The sequence below is a fragment of the Salminus brasiliensis genome, chromosome 23 (genome assembly GCF_030463535.1).
Source record: "Salminus brasiliensis chromosome 23, fSalBra1.hap2, whole genome shotgun sequence".
NCBI lineage: Eukaryota > Metazoa > Chordata > Actinopteri > Characiformes > Bryconidae > Salminus > Salminus brasiliensis.
Window position 1 is genome coordinate 10,364,312 of NC_132900.1, and position 22,512 is coordinate 10,386,823.

At 44.1% G+C, this 22,512-nt stretch overlaps 1 protein-coding gene across 3 annotated transcripts in view; it reads right to left on the reverse strand.

Moving 5' to 3' along the window:
• Positions 1 to 16,736: 16,736 nt before the first annotated feature.
• The window catches only part of ephb1 (EPH receptor B1), a 305,121-nt gene continuing 299,345 nt past the window's right edge, over positions 16,737 to 22,512 (reverse strand). For all 3 annotated transcript variants that reach the window (XM_072669348.1, XM_072669347.1, XM_072669346.1), the window contains one exon: positions 16,737 to 22,512. This exon is cut by the window's right edge and continues 422 nt beyond it. The gene's annotated coding sequence lies outside the window, so the exon portion shown is untranslated.

Here is a 22,512-nt window from a genome sequence, read left to right on the forward strand (position 1 = left end):
GTCAAAAAAAAAGATACTGTATAAATCAATAGATCCAACTGCATATTTACTGCGTATTGTGTAACGTATGAAACAGTTTTTTACCATGTTAAATTTATATTTGCTAATACATGTCAGCCTCTCGGTATCGTGCCCTCCCCCGGGGCGAATCCGAGCCGCCACCCACAGGCCCAAATAAGGACTTCTGCCTTGTTTACGTTCATGTGTTTGGTATCAGCTCATGATTCATGTTCATTTGGTTCACGTGTTTGACCTGGGAATGGGGGGGTATTTAAAAAGCCATTCGGTGCCGAGAATTGTATCATCTGGGACCTTGAGGTTTCACGAGAGGTTTCCCGTACTGCAGAAGCACATTGAGGCCAGCTTCTGCTCGGTGTTCACATTCAGGAGCAGGTCACCCTGCCAATCAAGTCATCAGCGAGGCTCACGGCCAGGATTTACTGGCAACCCACACTCACAGCAGCGCACTGCGATTCCAGGTTTGGTTGGCCTAACCGTTTTTGTTCAGTAGCTGGTCCCCCAGCTCTCCCCCCCAGTCCCTGGTTTGTTTGTTTTTTGGTTTCGCCCTTTCGTTTGCCACGTTCATGTTTCTGTTGATCACTGTGTGCTGCCTTTTTGCCTCAATTGCCCCCTTTGGTTTGTCTCCTTGCATTAATAAATCAGCTTGCTTTGACTCCATCTCTGCAAGTGTTCGTCCCTTTGTGCCTGGCCTAGCACGCCATAACAATACATAACTTTAAGATATGCATGTGTTCAATATTTGCCCATATATTTAATAATGCAATAAAATATTTGATATATATGCAATATATATCAATATATATGATGTATATGCAATAATATGCGATATATATGCAATATCTACAGCAAGCAGAACTCTTAAACAAAACTAACCTGACCAAGCAAACCAGGGACTGGGAGGATACAGAGCTTGGCAAAAGGGGCGCAAACATGGACAAAGCAGCACAGGGAAATCCAAGAATTACTGAACAGCACTCAGGAGGGACAGGGAGATAACGTGAACCAAAAACCACAAGCCGAGCTTGAGTGAATAAACAGGACAGAGCAGGAAGGAAAACAAAACATGAAGCAACGCACCTAACCCCAATTGCGCCCCAGGCCCCAAAATGGCTGCCCACTGATCCAGGTATGTGTGGTCACTGCCTCTAATCAATGGAATTTAACCTCTCCATTTAACCCATTCACAGCAGGGAACACACACACACTCACAGATGGGTTAAATGCAGAGGCAGGCAAAATTCTGTTGTACTGCTGTGCAATGGCTGTAAAGGATGATCTCCTAATCGTAGTTCTAATCTTACATTATCCATTTGAAAAATTAATTAAATACATTCAATACTTGAATAACAAGTGAGTGATATTCTTGATAAACACTTAGCATATCACTGCTGTCATGCAAAAACCTTGTCTCTAACAATTTCTTTACAGGAAAGCCAAAGCCAAAAAGCTTAATTAACATATACAATATATGTCCAGATGTTTGTGGACACCCCCCTAACGAATGCATTCAGCTACTTTAGGTTGCACTCATTGCTGACACTGATGTGTAAATGCACACACACAACTTGTCCAGTACCTGTAGGACCTATTGTCAGGTGTGGGCTAGAGGGGTGTAAAGCACCCCCAACATTGCAACTGTGTTCTCTGGAATAATGGGGCTCCATCCATTTTTTGGGATAAATTGGAGAGTTGGAGATGAGGTGGGGTGGTGATCATATCATCCAACTTCCTGACCTTACTAACGCTCTTGTGGCTGGATACAATTAAATCCTTACAGAAATTCTCCAGAATCCAGTAAAAGGGCTTCCCTGGACAGTAGAGTCAAGTCAAGTCAAGTCAAGTGGGTTTTTTTTTAATTGTCATTTCAACTACATACAGAGTACACAGTGAAACAAAACAACGTTCCTCCAGGACCACGGTGTAACATAGACAGTGCATACAAAACACAAGTGCAACACAATACAAGTGCAGACAGACAATACAACACAATACAGACAGAGAATAATAAATAATTTGTGGTAGTGTTCAAATTATGCAGTGTGTAATAAATATTGAGTCCAGTGAGGTAGTAATGTTATTAGTGCAAATGCTTTGTGCAAAAATGCTTCCCATTTTATCTGAGGTAAATGGTTGGAGAGAGAGAGAGAGAGAGAGAGAGAGAGAGAGAGATGTAACAGAAAAAGACATCAGTTAAGAAGTTGAGTTGAGTTGAGAAGTCTGATGGCTTAGGGGAAGAAGCTATTGCAGAGTCTGGTCGTGTTGGACCGGATGCTGCAGTACCTTCTTCCTGATGGCAGGAGGGAGAACAGTCTGTGTGAAGGGTGGGTGAAGTCATCCACAATGCTGGTTGCTTTGCAGATGCAGCGGGCAGTGTAAATGTCCATGACGGAGGGGAGAGAGACTCCGATGATCCTCTCAGCTGTCCTCACAATGCGTTGGAGGGTCTTGCCGTCAGAGGCTGTGCAGGTCCCAAACCAGGCAGTGATGCAGCTGCTTAGGATGCTCTCTATGGTCCCTCTATAGAAGAGGGTGAGGATGGGTGGAGGGAGACGGGCCATGACATAGGTGTCCTTCTTCTCCAGGTGGGTGGGGGAGAGATGAAGGGTGGTGGTGATGGCATCGTCCGTGGAGCGGTTGGGACAATATGCAAATTGCAGGGGGTCCAATGAAGAGGGCAGTTGGATCTTGATGTTTCTCATGACTAGCCTCTCGAAGCACTTCATGATGATGGGCATGAGAGCAACGGGATGGTAGTCATTGAGGCAAGGCACCACGGACTTCTTCGGCACAGGGACGATGGTGGTGGTCTTGAGGCACGTTGGGACAGTGGAGCTGCACAGGGAGATGTTGAAGATGTCTGTGAGAACATCTGTCAACTGGTCTGCACACTCTCTGAGCACTCTGCCGGGGATGTTGTCTGGTCCTGTAGCTTTCCGTGGGTTGACTATGCGCAGAGATTTCCTCACATCCACTGCAGTCAGGCACAACACCTGCTCGTCCAGCTTGGGCGTGATCTTGCTCACCAACGTGTTGTTTTGTGCCTCAAACCGTGCATAGAAGTCGTTCAGTGCATCAGGGAGGAAGGCATCACTGTCACAGGACGGTGGCATTGTCCTGTAGTTTGTGATTGCCTGGATGCCCTGCCACATGCTCCGCGTGTCCTTGAAGTGGCTGTGGATTATCTGGACGTGTGTTTGCTTTGCCTCTTGGATGGCTCGTGACAATTTGGCTCTTGCTTTCCTCAGGGCCACCTTGTCACCCACTCTGAAGGCCGAGTCGCGGGTCCTCAGTAGCGCACGCACCTCAGAAGTCATCCACGGCTTCTGGTTTGGGCGTGTGGTGATGGTCTTGGAGACAGTGACATCATCAATATACTTGCTGATGTAGCCAGTGACTGATGCTGTATACTCCTTCAAGTCGCCTTCAGTTGCAGCTTTCAGTTACAGTTAATTCAACAAAAGCAGAATCAACTCTTTTTTTTTTATATACCCTTGATTTCGGAAGAAATAATAAATGAGCAGGTGTCCCAATACTTTCCAAATTACATTCATGACTGTTTCATAAGTGTTAAATAATCACCGCTATATAAAAGCACTCCAAGGTAATCGATTGACGCATAACATTCAAAATTTTAACAGAGTTGGAGCTGCAGCTTTTATACACTGCAGCGAAACATGAGGAGCACTTTATTATTCATAAATCACAAAGTGGGCGGTGTCCTAAAACCTGGGGAACTGTCTACCCCATGTAGAGAACAGTAACAGTAGTGTGGCAGATTTCCCCCCACCTGCTTCTCCTACTCTGGAACAGCAGGAAAGAGCTCTTTTCAGCACAGGCCCGAGCTCTACATGTTTGAGTTAAGAAGAAAGAGGGAGTAGAACTGCTAAGGAGGCCGGGGTTCTTCAGGGAATTTCCCCAACTTCTTAAGGCTCTTCACACTGAGAACGAGGTACCGTTGTAAAATTATGAAGATTGGGCTGTTGTGCCAGTACATAGCAGTACTGAACGCAGTAACCTGGTGACTCAGTCAATGCTAACTTTTCTTAGCGCCCCATTGGGACCTGGGTCCTGTTAGTGCCAAGCTAGCAGCTTTGTCTGATCACTTTTTATGTCAATTCTAGCCCAAACATGGGCATAAGAAGCTCGTAAGAGGCAAACAAGTAACATTTTTTTCTTTCTGGCCTCTTTCTGAACATTACGGAAACACTCTCCCATGTTGTTTCTGAGTTGCTGTGGTTCCTAAACACTTCCACTTTTCAATAATACACTCACAGCTGATGGTGGAATATCTAGGTGGGAGGAAATCTCACCAATTAACTTGTTGCATTGGTGGCATCCTATTACAGCACCACGCTGTCACTCAGTGAGCTCTTCAGAACCACCCATTCTTTCACTGATGTGTGCAAAGGCAGACTGCATGACTAGGTGCTTGATTTTACACACCCTAAGCAATGGGGCCGAGTGTCCCAATACTTTTGTAACCACTTCTACTGAATTTCTATTTTGCAAACCATTCATGTAATGCTGAATTTCTGTGTAAAACAAGCAGATTTATAGTCATTATATATTCCTAATAATTCACATATTATGCACCCCCTCCTCTTCCTTTGTTGTTTGTGCATTAATCCCATTATATTATGCTATATTATTATTCAGTGTGTTGTTGAACTAGAAAGAACACTTGCTTCTGAAGCTTCCTTTTGTAATTAAGGCTCGATTGGTCGGAAACTCTGATTATATCTTTTCGCATCAATGTTGTAAATACCAAAATAATATTTACTCCCTATGATGATCTTGTGAATATATTAACCAACATTTCGGGCACATATAATAATTTCCGCCAGCACACGAAAGCAACGCAAGTCAAACAGGGTGGTGTATTTTTAATCAGTGGCGCTTCACGTGTGTTGAGTGCGGAATCAGAAAGCTGTCGCCCCGTCTTGCGCTCCCTCTAATCACTTATTTTCCCGATGACAAACGACAGGCCTCGCCGTGCCAACTGCTGCAATATCCCCCCAGAGAAAACAATAACGCCATGACCAAACGGGGAGACTGGCACACACTCTCTCTCTCCTCCTCGCTCTGCCTCTCTCGCTCTGCTCTAAATTACACAGTGGCCCTGCAGGTGCCAACTTCTCCCCTGAAACGATTATTTCTACCTCACAGAAGATTGCTTTGGTAATTATATGCATCATAATTAAATTTGATCAACTCCTCGGAGGATGGCAATCTCATCTGACCAGGGTTTGGAGTTTTAACTCTTATGCATAGACAGTGAAGCGTATTCCCTTGATGGTGCAGCAGAAAACATGCATTCCTCATAGCATTCGTTGGTCACTGGGGGGGGTTAGTATTTTACAAACTGGGATTTTTTTGGTTTCGCTAAATATCACATGGGAATGACGTCAACCAGCTAGGCTGGTTGACCAGCATGGGTCTTGACCAGCATAAGGTATGATTTTGCTTGAGTTTGATGGATCAGCTGGTCTATAAGCATGATCAACCGGACCAAGCCAAACCACCAGTATGACCAAGCTTGACCAAGCTGGTTGACCAGCATTCAATTGGCCAAATTCAACTGGCAATCACTAAACACCATGGCATGACTTCTGCCAGACCTGTAGAATCAAACATCACCTAATAGAACCTGTCTGGCAGCACATAAGTCATTGAAATCCACCAGTCCTGAAAGGTTACAACGCCATCGCTAAGGCTCTGGGACTCCCGTAAACCATGCTGAGAGCTTTTATCCACAAATGGTACGGTAGTGAACCTTTCCAGGAGGGGCAGGCCTACCAAAATTTGACAAAGACTGCACTACCAACTCATCCACATGGTTAAAAAAATCCCCAGATGAAAACCTAAAAATCTGAAAAGAATAAGAAAGACACTGGGCAAGATTGGCAGAGTTTCAAGGCACCAACCACTGATGACCAATAAGAAAACAAAAGACTTGTTTCACAGTTGCCAAAACACATCTAGCCTTTTAGGGTAATATTTTGTGGACATGGGTGGAATTTTATAGGTCCCATTACATCTGACGTTAAGCTAACACCGCACTCCACCATAAGAGCATCATACCAGCACTTAAACATGGTGGTGGTAGTGTGATGGACTGGGGCTGCTTTGCTTCTGCAGAACCTAGACTTCTGGTCATGAATTATGGAGCCAGGAAATCTGCTCCCTATCTGAAAATAGGAGAATTCTCGCCTGTCAGTTTATGACCTAAAGCTCAAACGCAGTTGGGTTATGCAGCAGGACAATGAATAAATCTTTCTTTTCAGTAAATGGAATGATGGCTTATCAAGTTATCCTAGTTTGTGAAACACCCTGGTTTCCAGTCCTTAAAGAATCTTGTCTGGCCATGAAACCACTGATATGGCAGCAGAGGAAGAACGTTTTTAAACAGTCACATAAATTCAGCTTAGAAATCCACTTTTCCACTTGTCACAGTAATAGGCAGTGCTGTGTTAATTCAGCGCCTGAACTAGATTAAATGAGATTGGTTTTGATCAATGGAGCGCTTCTCTCATTTTGAGAGGTGTAATAATCACTCAATTCACAACAAACAAGCAGAGGAGAAACAAACAAACTAACAAAAATGCTAGAAGACGAGGTGACTGCCTGCTGAATTACGGACATAGCCTCTAGTTATTCACACACACAGTCACATCAACCCCCTGGACCAGATCCAAAGCAGTCAGCAGTGTAGCAGCAGTTGGGGTGGATGCAGCAATGTTTAAAGAAATCATATTCCAAGGCTTTCTTCTTGATTTTGGAGCATTGCTGTTTTTGGATTTGGATTTGATTGCATTCAGCAACTAAAGGACCATCCTCATCCCAAACGAATTGGATAGGGCAAAGTCATTCCAGGGAACACTGTTCCACTGCTCCACAGCTCAGTTCGGAAACCCTCTAGCTTGTTGCATATAATTAGGCATAGTGCCAGATAAGTTCATGCTTATCTGCTCCAGAGAGGCCTATCGTATTGGCAATACTTCTCTACAGGGACTAGACAAGCTGTGTGTGCATTTGCACATCTGTCTCTGCAATAGGTGCAGAGTAGCTGGCATTTGGACATGTAGTTAATCTTGCTTGCTCCTAAGAGCATGATAATGCTTTGACAGCACCAAGGTCAATCAAACGCCTAAATGCTTTTAGGGCCGATGTCATGGTGTGACAAGATGTGAACTATGGACAACTGGATTTGCATGTTACCTTTACTAAAGTCGATGGAACAACCGGATACCAGGAGCATAATGGAAAAACAAAGGAAGGCCAAAAGGTAGAAAACTGCTGCTAGTTTTGCATCCATGTATTTTAGTGTAACAGCAAATACTGCATACAATTTGCTTAAATTCACAAAAAAGTTCGCCCGCTCATGCTATAGGTCACAATGGGAATTATCATAATAGGCATTATCATTTTGCCATCATTCCCAAGACGGCACTTTGCTCAATCACTCCTACAGTTTTGCAGCTAAACAGCTTTCTATCCAGCACCTTAAAGTATTGCAAATGGACAAAGAACTGAAAACCGAGAGACCATAACAGCCAAAAAGCCAGCATCACATACACACGTCGCACTGGAGAGAAAAAATAAAGGCAGGTACCGATCAGAGGCTGCAACCTGCTTGTTTCGCATTGACTTGCAGTGTGCAATCAGGCAGCAGCCACAGAGATATTGAGTAGAGTGAGGCATTTAGGTGTCCACTACTGAATGGATGAGGGCTTATCTGCTTGGACAGATAGCAGCAGGTAGCAGAGTATCTGCAGGGGTTCAGAACGAACCAATGTTGGGCAAGTCACTCTCAATCGCTTTTTTTTCCCGCTCTCTGTCTTTCTCTTATTCTCTGTTATCTGCTTTTTATAGCAACACCATCAAAGGAAAACCTGATAACAGTAGTGTTTCAGGTTTTTATGATTTCTACCCTTTAGACTGCATGAACATTTCATTGCTTGGAATAGAAACTCCTGACGTCAAAGTACATTTAGTAAGTGTTGGCGCTCTCTTATAAAGTTAATGTTTTGGAGATACAAGGCTATGCTATAACAGCAAAAAAAAGTATTGGGACACCTACCCATTTATTGTTTCTTTTGAAATCAAGAGTATTAAATAAGAGTTTATCCTGCTTTTGTTAGGGTTACCGTCTCTGCTGACCAGGGTAAGGCTTTCTATGTTCTATACTCCCAAACCCATCCCCAAAGTACTGGCTGGAGCACCAACCATCATTCCAGAGAACACCGTCCCACTGCTCCACAGCTTAATCCTGGGGGGCCTTATACCCCTCTAGCCCACACCTTGCATTAGGTATAGTGCCATTAGGTCCATGTTTATCTGCTTAAGTGAGTCCCATTCTATTGGCAGTACTTCTCTCTACAGGGTCTAGACAATCTATGCATTTGCACATCAGCAGCATAATGTAGCTATAGAATAATAGAATGCATTAGAAGGGGTATCCACAAACATTTGGACATATGTATCCAAAGTATTCAGACAGCTCTTCTAATTAGTGATGCCTTGGGCTTTAGGTGCACCCATTGGTGTTCACATGCACACACACAGCTTGGATAATATCCTTTGGAAAACAACACCAACAGCTGCACAAAAGGTAGCTGGGCCTAAGCTCGCCCCAGTACCCCAGTGCCAAGCCTGGGCTAGAGGGGTATAAAGCCAAAGCCTCTGAGCAGTGGGATGTGGAGCCGTGGCCCTGTGTTCTCTAGAGTGATAGAGCTCCATCAAGGACATTTGGGAGGTTTAGGAGTGGCATTTGTGGTGCAGAACCATCGCATCTAACATTAGTACCTGACCTCACTAGTGCTCTTGAGGCTTAATGCAATCCAATTCCTCACAGGAATGGTTCAGTACACTCCTGTTAATACCCTTGATTTCAGAAGAAGCAACGTTTTGGTCTTCGCTTTATGGTAAGAGACAGGTTTTCATTTTTCCTTCTTCCTCCCCTCCCTGTCTCTAGTCTCCCCAGTCCTTCCTCTCCCCTCGTCCCTCCTCCCGCTCTCCCTGGATGCAGTGTGCTGAGAAGCAATCCTCTCCAGCAGGTGATTGCTTGGTGAATATTTATAGAGAAAGAGAGCGAGAGAGCTCACCTCACTTACAACTTTAGGTATTTTTCTGCCAAATAAAAGAAGCTCATTTTTCATCCATAAATCCTGCGGAAATGAAAAGCATCTCGAACAGGATGAAAACGCTCTCACACGTAAAGAACACTTAGCCTTCGGAGCCCAAATTCCCGAAGCATCAACCCCTCCCTTTCCCACTGCCACCACTACCAAAACCACTCCTCAGTCCTTAGCCATATACATTCCTTTCAGTTTAATTACTCTCATAAAGATAACACATCAATTAAAACAAAGACTTTCTCTGAGCGCCAGCCCTGTGCAGAATTAGCCCAATAAATAGGCATTAAAAATGCATAATAGACAATTAGTGCAGCGGTAGAGGTGTGATTACGGCATCATTCGTGAGCACGCATTGATCTTTCCCATTAGCAACGGCGGCGTGAAAAATGACCTGCCACCGCGAATAACAAGGGCCATAGTTCCGCATAATAGAATTAATAAGAGAAGGGGGAAAAAGAGTCACAGATGTGGGGCTGTACCCTTCCCATCTTCCACATTAGCCCTGGTGTGCTGACACATCCAGCTCCAGCTTACAGAGTTACTGCGTGCTATCCATCGTTTAGCTAACGCGGTATTCACGTAACATCGCCGGACTGAACACTCCATGCTGACGATTCTAAAGACGTGCCTTTGCCTTTCCCAGCTCAGCAGAGCGAGAGCAGGAGTTAAGCTGTGCTTCAGGCCTGAATAACCCGTTTATAACTAAGCCTACAGCAAAGGCTGCTGCTGGTGCTAGTGCTAGCTCTTATTAGCGCTAGCGCCACAACACAGTGCCAGAAACTACAGAAACGAGTCTGTTGAGATTATTTAACACTTAACACGTTTGAGCTGAGAGGGATGGTGTAGGTGTGTGTTTCGCACAATGCTAATGGGCGAGTTAAGCTTCTAATTGCTTGTTAGCTTCATGATCGTTGAAGAAAAATGAAGGAAGCAGTCTTCAGAGACTGAACATGGGTTGAGTAGCTCAGTATGTTTGAAGTAGGTGTTCACAGGTGAGGCAGAATTAAGGAGTTAGTGAGGGAGTTAGGTAGTGAGTGAGGGAGTGTGGTAGTGAGTGAGGGAGTGTGGTAGTGAGTGAGGGAGTTAGTGAGTGAGGGAGTTAGGTAGTGAGTGAGGGAGTGTGGTAGTGAGTGAGGGAGTGTGGTAGTGAGTGAGGGAGTGTGGTAGTAAGTGAGGGAGTTTGGGAGTGAGGGAGGGAGTTGGTGATTGAATTAGTGAGTGAGGGAGTTAGTGAGTGAGGAAGTTAGGTAGTGAGTGAGGGAGTTAGTGAGTGAGGAAGTTAGGTAGTGAGTGAGGGAGTTAGTGAGTGAGGGAGTTAGTGAGTGAGGAAGTTAGGTAGTGAGTGAGGGAGTTAGTGAGTGAGGGAGTTAGTGAGTGAGGGAGTTAGATAGTGAGTGAGGGAGTTAGTGAGTGAGGGAGTTAGTGAGTGAGGAAGTTAGGTAGTGAGTGAGGGAGTTAGTGAGTGAGGAAGTTAGGTAGTGAGTGAGGGAGTTAGTGAGTGAGGGAGTTAGTGAGTGAGGGAGTTAGGTAGTGAGTGAGGGAGTTAGTGAGTGAGGGAGTTAGTGAGTGAGGAAGTTAGATAGTGAGTGAGGGAGTTAGTGAGTGAGAGAGTTAGTGAGTGAGTGAGAGAGTTAGTGAGTGAGTGAGTGTGGTAGTGAGTGAGAGAGTTTGTGAGTGAGTAAGGTAGTTAGTGAGTGAGTGAAGTTATGGAGTGAGTAAGTTAGTGAGTGAGGGAGTGAGGGAGTTAGTGAGTTAGTAAGTTAGTGATTGAAGTAGTTAGTAAGTGATGGGGGTTAGTGAGTGAGTAAGGAAGTTAGTGAAAGGGTTAGTGAGTGAGTAAGTTAGTGATTGAAGTAGTTAGTAAGTGATGGGGGTTAGTGAGTGAGTAAGAGAGTTAGTGAGTGAGTGAGGGAGTTAGTGAGTGAGGGAGTTAGATAGTGAGTGAGGGAGTTAGTGAGTGAGAGAGTTAGTGAGTGAGGAAGTTAGGTAGTGAGTGAGGGAGTTAGTGAGTGAGGAAGTTAGGTAGTGAGTGAGGGAGTTAGTGAGTGAGGGAGTTAGTGAGTGAGGAAGTTAGGTAGTGAGTGAGGGAGTTAGTGAGTGAGGAAGTTAGTGAGTGAGGGAGTTAGTGAGTGAGGAAGTTAGATAGTGAGTGAGGGAGTTAGTGAGTGAGAGAGTTAGTGAGTGAGTGAGAGAGTTAGTGAGTGAGTGAGTGTGGTAGTGAGTGAGAGAGTTTGTGAGTGAGTAAGGTAGTTAGTGAGTGAGTGAAGTTATGGAGTGAGTAAGTTAGTGAGTGAGGGAGTGAGGGAGTTAGTGAGTTAGTAAGGTAGTGATTGAAGTAGTTAGTAAGTGATGGGGGTTAGTGAGTGAGTAAGGAAGTTAGTGAAAGGGTTAGTGAGTGAGTAAGTTAGTGATTGAAGTAGTTAGTAAGTGATGGGGGTTAGTGAGTGAGTAAGAGAGTTAGTGAGTGAGTGAGGGAGTTAGTAAGAGAAAAGGCGAGTGAGTGAAAAAGTGGTTAAAGTAGTTGGTGAGTGACTAAAGTATTAAGATAGGGGAGTAGTTGGTGAATGAGGGAGTTAGTGGATGTGTGAAGTAGTGAGTGAGTGAGGGGAGTAGTTGGTGAGTGAGGGGTTAGTGGCTGAGTGAAGTAGTGAGTGAGTGACTGAGTGAAGTAGTGAGTGAGTGACTGGGTTAGTGAGTGAGTGAAGTAGTTAGTGAGTGAGGGGGTTAGTGAGTAAGTGAAGTAGTTAAGGAATAAGCGAGCCAGTGAGTGAGTGAGGACGTTAGTGAATGAGGGAGTCAGTGAATGAGGGAGTCAGTGAATGAGGGAGTCAGTGAATGTGTGAAATAGTTGACGAGTGAGTGAGGAAGGGAGTTAGTGAGGGAGAGATCACTTGATTTGTAACATGTGTGTGATGGACTTGACGTGGTGAAGTTGAAGTTGGCGTGGGCGTATTAAACAGTACTGAAATCCTCAAAGCAAAGCTCCGGAATCTAGTAGAAAGTCTTCCATGGACAGTAGAGACAGTCACTCCAACAAAAGCAGGATCAACTCTTTTTTTTTTTCATAGGCTTGAATTCGGAAGAAACAATGAACGAGCAGGTGTCCCAATACTTTTGTCCATATAGTGTTCTCTAAACAGATAACTGTAGTTGAACACACCTGCAGCGAATGCTCTAGATAAGACAAATGTTGCGCTGGCCGGTTGGAGACGATGTTAAGGGAAAGGGCATGTCTGTCAGCTCTGGCTGCCGAACAGTCTTCCATGGTCTTTTCTGGAAGCAGGAACTCAGCTTTGCGCTTGGAGCTGAAGAGTTAGAAAGTTCCCAAGATCTTGTTGGATGAAAGAGAAATGACAAAGAATACAAAACAAAGGTCTTCAGTTCTGCTGGTTTAAGATGCACATTACATTGTGGCTCTACTCTCATTGTTTTGCGAAGCTGTCTGAAAGATAAGGCCATTCCTCCAGACAATGCAGCGCTTTGTAGCGTCTTTAAACTCATTAAAAGGAGGTTTAGATACAATGAAAGATTGGGGTGAATTTAAGGAGGGAGTGTAATTGTTGAGATAATTCACCTTTTTCTTTTAATATCATTCTGTCTGCTGTTCTGACAGAATGAGCAGGAAACTTAACTTAGCCTCTGCGTGTGAAGACTTGGATGTCACAGCTGCCACCAGCTTTTACAAAAGTCATTTTACGCTCACTGTTTCTCTCTCAGAACCCACTGAAGCAAGCAAAGACAATTCTGTCAAACATCAGAATCTCAACTTTTCATTGTCTTATCACAATGTTTGTAAGTAGGAAGCACTGCATGTCATTAAAACACGCTGGATGTCCAAATGTTTGAAGACACTTCCATCCTCCAATCCTTCTCTTTCAAGTAAAGGGTAATAATAAGGAGTTTGCTCCACCTCTGCTGCTGCCTTCTCTGCTCTTCTGGAAAATGGTACGCTAGTGACAAGAACATTAGTGAGGTTAGCTGCTGATGTTGGATGATTAAGCCTGGATCACAAACACCTCTCCAACTCATCCCAAAGGTACTGGACAAGCTCCATCATGCCAAAGAAGCTCCACGGTTCCACTGCTCTGCAGCCCAATAATGGGGGGCTTTATACCCTTCTAGGCTTGTGCACTTTGGCTGGAGTAACTGTCGCGACTGTCCAGTGAAGGCTTTCTTCTAGATTCTGGAGAGCATTCAGTGTGCTCTTTGAAGTGCAGATGATCAGTATCTTCTGCAATTCACGTTAGATCTAGCTGGATGCCTTCTTCGTCGACGCATAGGCAGAGTGATCCGCCTGTCATTTAGTAGCCCCACCAACTAAGAATGGCCATGCTCCACCACTCACTGAATCAAGAAAGAGCCATCAGTCTGTCAATCCATTCTTTGTCCGGATGAGGATGGAGCACCATCATCATCATCACCACCATCATCCAGAGAGCACAGTTCAACTGCTCCACAGCTTAATGCTGGGGGATTAAGCTGTTACCCACGCCTGGCATTAGACATGGTGCCAAGAAGTTCAAGTGTATCCTATTCTATTGGCAGTGTTTTTCAATGCAGATCACCTTGAACTGATCGTCCTGTTCCTCAGGCCATTCCTGACTCATATGTGTTTAGCGTGGCAAGCCTTCTTGTCATGCTGAAAGAGGCCACTGCCACCAGGGGATATCACGGCTGATGAAGGGGTGCACCTGGTCCTCGGTGTTGTTTAGATAGGTGCCACATGTTAAAATGATGCTCACTTGAATCCCTTGACCCAGAGTCTCCCAACAGAACATTGCTCAGTGTGTCACACTTCCATCCTCGGCTCCCACAGTGCGTCCAGGGGCCATCCCTCCCCACAGGTGCAGGGCACAAGCCAGCTGACCATTCACCAGTCATTCAGGTGATCATCTTCTCATGCATTGATACGTTTTGGCCACCCAACACCTTTGTGGTTTGTGGCCAGTTTGTGGTTTGTCTCTCTTCGGAAAGCTGTCGATTGATGCTGACCACTGCTGACCTGGAGCACCACACATGCCTTGCTGTTTGGGAGCGCCACTGTCCGGAACAATTTGACTCATGTTGCCAATTTCTCCCACCTCCAACACTACTAGACTACTAGATTCAACTGTGCCAAAAAGCTAATCTAACATACACTGTGTGGACAAAAGTATTGGGACACTTGCTTATTTATCGTTCATTCTGAAATCAAGGGTATTGTTATCCTGTCTCTATTGTCCAGACAAGAAGGCTAGATTTTGGAGCATTGCTAGTGAGGTCAGGATGTTGGATGATCACTACCCCACCTCAAAACAAAAATACTGAATGAAGCACCATGATTCCAGAGGACACTGTTCTCCTATTTCTGGCAGTGTATTAGCTGGAGGCTATATTTAGACTTTATTTAGCATATTCATATAAGCATAAGGATAATGTTTTCAGAGTCTACAATAATAAAACGCTTCTGTAAGAAGCTCTGGTTAAAAGCGTCTGCTAGATGCCATAAAAGTCTCTCTCCCAGCTTAGTTAGGCCATTAGAGGAAGTGTCTAAAGAAAAGCAGATCTACTTGTGCTAGTTTGTCATTTTATGAGGCTGTGGTCTCTGCTAATTAGCGAAGCCTTGTGTGCATCCAGGGTAAAAGGTCAGTGAAGGCTTCTACCACACAGGCTTTCTGCAATGAACTGTGCACTGCACTGCATGCAGCACTTTTCCTCATGGCATGCTAACAAATCAGCAGTTTTCTCTGTTAAAACAGGCCGGAAAGTCCGGACCAAGGTTCATGGTTTTGTTATTGCATTGTATGGTTGGATCCGGTTAGTGCTGGTTTCACACTGCTGCTTAGCGAGCACACTAAAGAACTTCGTTAGGTCCTGTATCATCTCCTCTGTAGGCTGTGTCTTCCAGTACTTGACGTTGATTGGTTTATAGAAGAATTGGTGCATCTGATGTCAATGTGATGTCAATTCAGAGAGTTCCCAGCTAGCAGAGGATGCAATAGCAATGATCAGACATGATTTTAAAAGGTTCCAGGTAGGATGGCCTGTAACGATACAGAAACAATGTTCCAGGAACGTTCTGAAAGCATGTGATGTAATGATGTACACAACATCCCCAGTTGACATTATGGAAACATCTGAAGTAACTTGCCCAAAACTAAAAATACAATAAATAATAATAAATAAAAAAAATATGATAAAAAACATTGATTAAACATTGATTAAACTCATCCTCACAATGACTCACAATAAATAATTAGTTCCATAATAATGTATTATTAATCTGTTTCCCAAATGTAACAATTATAACATTCAATTTAATTTTGATTATATTTATTTTTAGAAATATGCTGACCAAATGTAAAAAGCCATATTTAATTATAATAATAAACAAATAAACACAAATAAATAAATAAAATTGCAACATTCAGAAGATTTATGTAACATTCTACTAACCAATCATCTAGGTGGATTGCCTTTCCAGGTGCTGGGGGCCTCCCTGTCAGAATCCGACATTCATGTGCACTACTTAAGTGAACTACGTAAGTGTTTTTCACAGTAGAAAGTACTGATAATGTGGTGTAATTACCACATATTTATGCATTGATTATTATTAAAAACCAGGTTTTGCATAATTACGTAGCAACAGCATATTACCCTGCTCACATTGAGTTTATCCTCACTACGACATTTTGTAAATTTGTAAAATATGTAAATATGTACATTGTAATATGTATTTACATATATGTAAATGGTACATTTACATCATTTAACACTATGAGGACAAATGTCTTGCTGGTGACAGATTCAGGAAACTTTTGTTTCAGCCTTAGTAAGAACTTTGAAAGGCAGCTTTCAGCATAAAGTTCTGAAAGATTTTAAAACATTTGACATTCTTCTTTAGGATGGGAAATGAAAACCTACAGATGCTTTCCTGAAGGCAATGATGAAGAGAGGCTGGAGATGCCCAGAAACACTTAGAAAGGTTATGGGGCTCTGTACAGCTATAGCAACCCATACCACCAGAAAGAACATACCAACAACAAAGCCAACATCAGAAAAGCCCTAAAAACATTAGACACCAGATTGTAAATGGAATTTTTAGGGCTTTCGCAACCAGGCATTTCTCAAAATAGCAACTTAATAGAAGAGAGTCTATTCACTGTAAGATTTTATTCTACACAGTGTTTAAACACTCCAGCAGCACTGCTGCGTCTGATCCACTCGCGGCCACCACACCAGTGACACTGCAGTGCTGAGAATACAAGATTTTATTCTTATAGAAAAGTTACTTTAGAGTATTTCTATTGGTTCATTCATCATGAAAGCAAAAATGGTGATACAGGGTTGCTGCGTGACATTGAATAGTTTTCAAGTTCATTTTTTGGAATTATTCATTATTTTTTATTGTTTTTATATATTTTTTTCAATAGAAGTGTGACAAGGATATTTCTGCTTTTATGAACAGCTGGTTTTAGAAATGGTGTGTTCACACTATTTCCTGGTCTTTAAAATGTAATGTTTATGTTGAGCGGTTTTCTGAAATCAGCACATTAAGAAACGGGGACATTCAGTCACAGAACTCGAGTTTCCCGGGTCTTTATTGAGTGTTTTTAGTTTTTAATACAATATTTCTCAGAAAGTTACAGTTACAAACTCTGACATACTCATCACAATAAACAGGTTTTAACTATACAGAGACACAAAGCAGGAGGGGGCGGGGCTTTTTTTTATTATTATTTTTTTAGATCAATATATACAGAACAGTGTGAACTAGTGTCCATGCCATGCTGCTAGTGTCCACCTCTCTCCCCCCTCCCTCTCTCTCTCTTTCTCTCTCTCAATAAAGTACACACACATTCACACTTAAAAGCACACACTATCTATTCTTCTGTTTTGTCTTGCCCGCATGCACACACACACACACACACACACACAGCTTAAACAAATGGGGGCTTGAGTGTTTGTCCCGGCATGTTGCACCGGACTGCCCACACAACAGGTGTGTTCTCTGAAATTTGTCCCCAATTATATACACACACAAACACACACACACGCACCGGATCGATTTGAATCCCTTCGGCATGTGTTTTCCTCTATAGCTGTAAGCTTTTCAGCAGACCACACACAAACCCATGCCACTTTTTCTGCTTTTAGCATGACAGGAGAGACACTAAGGTGTGCGTGTTAGTGTGTGAGAGGCTCCACTCCAGGCGAAGAGTGGAGTGATAAAATTAGACTTAAAGCATTTCGCCTTAACACACCTGACCTTCTCTTGGCGAGTGAGGAGCTCCTCCAGGAGATGGAGACCATCCCTCGCTGCCAATACTTCAGCTTCAGTGTGTTTCATCTTTAACGTGTGAAACAGGAGAGAAAATCAAACCCAGATGTGAGAGAAACACAGAAGCGCTCCTGCTGAACTCTGCACGTCTTCACTTTTACTCCTGGAGATGTGACCTCCTGCAGAGTTCAGCTTCGGTCTACAAGCTAGTGCACCTGATGCAGCTCACCAAGGTCTTCAGGAACCTTTGAGAGTTTCAGTGTTCTGCTGTTCTTCCTGCGTCAAGCTCTTTGAGACCGACTGCCTGATTCAAATGTAGTCAAAAAGTGAAAAGTGTGTGTGTGTGTGTGTCTCAGCCCATTCTAGCAGCTCCATTTATGCCATATAGGAGCACTAGTTCTCTAATTACAGATGTAGTCCATCTGTTTGTCTGCATACTTTGTTAGGCTCCTTTCCCCCTGTTCTTTCAATGGTCAGGACCCCACAAGAATGGCTATTATTTGAGTGGTGGGTCATTCTCAGCACTGCAAAACACTGACTGACATGGTGGGGGTGCATTGCTGTGCTGTGCTGATACGAGTGGATCAGACACAGCAGTGCTGCTGTAGTGTTTAAACACCTCCGTGTCACTGCTGGACTGAGAACAGTCCAGAAATATCCAGTCAACAGCATCCTGTGGGCAGCGTCCTGTGACCACTGACGAAAGACTACATCTACAAGGTGAAGCTGAGAATGACCCCCACCCAAATAATACCTGCTCTGTGGTGGTCCTGTGGGGTCCTGACATTTGACGTGTATGGCTCATCCATAACTCAATGATCCCATGAGAAAATCCAGGGTCTGAAAGGCCTTGGAATTAATGGAAGTTCATCATCAGTGCGATACAAACTGAATTCCCTGATTGGAGCTTTAATACCAGAAATATGCATCTCTCTCTCTGTCTCTTCATTCACCCGTCAAACTATACATCCACCCGTCCATTCATCCTTCCACTCATCCACCTGCCCATCCATCTATATATACACATCCATCTATTTCCCTTGTTTATTTTCCTCCGCATTGCTTCTCTAAAGCTGTCCCTCGCTCCCTCTCACTCTCCCCAAGTAACACACTGGCTGTGGTTTTAAACACTACACTCTAAACAGAAAGGGTTCTTTATATAGTACTGAGATGTGATTCTTTGATGATAGTGGAACCCTTTGTGGTTCTATATAGAACCATTATTAAAAGGTTCTATGAAGAATTCTCTTTGAAAGGTTTTAGATCTCTCTTTTTCCATCCATCCATCCATCTATCCATCCATCCATCCATCCATCCATCCGTCCGTCCGTCCATCTGTCCGTCCAACCATCCATCCATCCATCCATCCGTCCATCTGTCCGTCCAACCATCCATCCATCCATCCATCCATCCATCCATCCATCCGTCCATTTGTCCATCCGTCCATCCGTTTACCCATCCATCCGTTCATCCTTCTATCCATACATTCATCCAAAATTCCTCTTTCAAAGTTTAATTTTCCATCTCTCTCTCTCTCTCTCTCTCTCTCTATTACTCCCACTCTCTCTCTCATCCGTCTCCCTGATCAGTCTATCATGTGGCTGTGCCTCCTCCCCCCCCCTCCACAGGGCTCCGCCACCTCTCCCCCCTTTCTGTATGGAGACAGTGTGGAGAGAGTATAGCTCTGGGCCGTTTGTTCAGCAGCGTGGCCATAAGGCAGGATGGCCGACAGCTTGGTTACACCCAGGACGAACGATCTGGACGCCGTCCAGAGGAGGAGGAGAGAGAGGCAGAGGGTAGTTAATAATCACTAAACAGCCGGCCATTGAGCCTGAACATACAGGAGAGAGAGAGAGAGAGAGAGAGAGAGGAGGAGGATGATGATGATGATAATAATGAGGTAGAAAGAGATAGATGATAACAGAGAGAGGTTAAGAGAGAGAAGGAGGGAAAGAGAGAGAGAGATGGAGAATGACAGAGATAGAGAGAGATGTAGCGCGAAAGATGGAGGTATGGACAGAGGGAGAAATGAAGAGAGAGGTGAAGTTATAAACAGGGAGAGAGAGACAAGAGGAGAGAGATATAGACAGATATGGAGAGAGACAGGGAGAGAGAGGGAGTGAGAGCGATATAGACAGAGAGAGAGAGAGAGAGAGAGAGAGAGAGAGAGAGACTGGGAGAGACAGGGAGTGAGAGAGATATAGACAGAAAAAAAGAGAGAGATAGGTAGAGTGACAGAGGGATAGAGAGAGGTAGAGAGAGAGACAGGCAAAGAGAAGAAGAGATGAGGAGAAAGGTAGAGAGACAGGCAAGTAGAGAAAGAGAGGCAGAGAGAGATAGACAAAAAGAGGAAGAGCGACATAGACAAAAAGAGAGATAAAGTGAGAGAGGGAGAGAAGTAGAAAGACAGCAAGAGGAAGAGACAGATGAAGAGGGAGAGATACCTATGGACAGGGAGAGAGAGAAAGCTGGAAGATTATATATATAGTATATAGTATAGAGAGAGAGAGAGAGAGAGAGAGAGAGTTACTGAGTGTTAAGCATCTCTCTCTCTCTCTCTTTCTGTATGTGAATACTTGCTTTAGCAAACACACTGAATCCTTCCTCATTAACTTCCACACTACAATACTGCTTCCTTATTCATCTCACACCAACGCACGACCACACACACACACACACACACACACAGACAGACAAGTGAATGCACGAGGCGTTGCTACTTTCATTCGACTAACACTCTTTCACCATGGCAACCAAGAGAGAGGGAGCGAGACACAGCCCAAAGCAGACACAGCAGTGTGGGTTTGTGTCTGTGTGTGTGTGTGTGTGTGTGTGTGTGTGTGTGTGCACGCAGAGTGTGTAGAGTGTAGAGCCTCAATTATCGCTTAAGGAGAATGTGCTCACTGAGAGGGCATCTGTTAGAAAAGGGTCTCCCAGATGTGCAGCCTGGCCACAGACAACACACACACACATACACACACACAAACACAGTCCCTCTCTATGGCATAATAATGTCAGTGCACAGCATGCACTGGGTTCAATCATGTCAAGTGGACGCATAAGCAACACATTAGCGTTATGAAAGAGAGAGAGAGAGAGAGACATAGAGACAGAGAGTGAGAGAGAGAGAGAGAGAGAGAGACCTGGCCTATTCACGTCTCATGCTGATCGCTCTAGCGTTACCTGACTAAGTCCTGATCAGTTTTGCTGTAAATGTAAACACTTGATTTAGCGGCTTTTAGTAGACCCTGTTGGACGAACAGCAGTACAGCATATTAACAGTGCAATAACAATAACGTGGACGTACCAGAGAGTTTAGGTAGTGAACACACACACACATACACACACTCACGTGTTCACACGCATCCATACACTGAATAAAGTGATGCACTGAACTGACTGACTGATTCCAGTGTGCACAGTTGAACTCATTTCCACATGAAAACAACCTCGGCGTCTCGCAGCTCATCTACATTTGGCAATGTGCGTAATTAAATGTCACAGTGCGGACGTCACAGTTCGTGCGTGCAGCCGTAGCATGAGCACAAGTTCTACCCAAAAAGCAGACCACCGCACTTCCAAGAAGCTGTGTTAGTAATGTCCGGCACAGGAAGTGTGTCGAGTGTTGAGCAGGCGACTGACGAGGGGCGTGATTTGTCTGTGATGACTGGTTATTTTCTAGGAACTCAACAGGGAAATGACTACGGGAAATAAGGGTGATCGGATACACAGCAGCCCTGGACTCTATGGAGCAGATGAACCAAGTGGCACCATGCCTAATGCCAGGCGTGGGCTAGCGGAGCATAATAAGCATAAGCATTGAGTTGTGGAGCAGTGGAACTGATAGTAGTGCTCCATCCAGTACTTTTAGGATGTGCTGGGGCGTTGAGGTGCCAATGAGGTGGGATGGTGAACCTCCGACATCCTGACCTCACTGACACTCTTGTCGCTAAATGCAATCAAATCCTCAAAGTGCTCCTAAAAATCTAGTAGCAAGCCAAGAATGCCGGAGAGACACTTTTTTAATATCATTAGCATTTTTCCAGCTGTCCCGAACCATGAGACAGAATCCGAACTGTGACTCCTGTGTGCCATTACACCGCTAGTGTTAATGTAGTCTAATAGATTCATGTGAAAATGATGCACACATTCAAATCAGCTATTCCATTCAATGCACTGCTTTGCCCAGCCTCTACGCATCGCTCCCAAACACTCCTACAACAAACTAACAAGAAGGACCCGAAGAAGAGGAAGAAGAAGAGGAGGAGGAGGAGAAAGAAAGCAAGAAAGGAAGGAAGAAGAAGAAGGAGAAAATGGAGAAGCTTTACAAGTATGTACTCGTTGGCATGGAAACACCTACAATAAACATCATCCAGTTTTGGTAGCCTGAATGTTTGTGTTTGCTTCTTCCTACAAGTGGTCTATACACAATCCGTTCGCATTTCCACGGCGATCCGTTCGGAGGCGGCCAGAGACTTCCGAAGATTGTCCTTGCGGGCGTTTTTTTGTTTGCTTTCTCTGCGCTTGGACTGAACCCAGTGCCTCTCCTCACACAGAGTGTAACACAGAGTCCACCGTGCGTCCAGTGTTGTCCGGTCGACGCGCGCTGTTGCCAAAAATGCAAGCAGAAGAAAAGTATATACATACATATTCCATTAGGTGGCACCTTCAATATGAAGGTTTACTCTGGAGATAGATTCATATTCATTTAAAGATATACACGTAGAAGCTATCAGACGGACGTCCTTCGGCGCGAGCCGTCCGTCCGTAGATGAACAGGTAGTGGTGCTGGGAAGCAGAAGGACTAGGAGGTATAGAAGTCTGTCGTTTGAATAATAATAAGAAGAAGAATAAAAAAGAAGGAAATAAATATATAACAACAATAATGGGGTAAATGCGGTGTTTTTTCTGAAGAGCATATCCTTGGAAACAGCTGAGAACGCAAAAAGAAATCTCTCTGAAAGTGAATGGATATGAAAGAAATCGTCAGGAAAAAGAAAAGCTGTGCCTCTGTACACGTCCTTGGTATCGGAAATGGCTTGATTTGCAGTTTGCTTTTTGTTTGTTTTCCATAATAAACGGATCAGGTGGAAA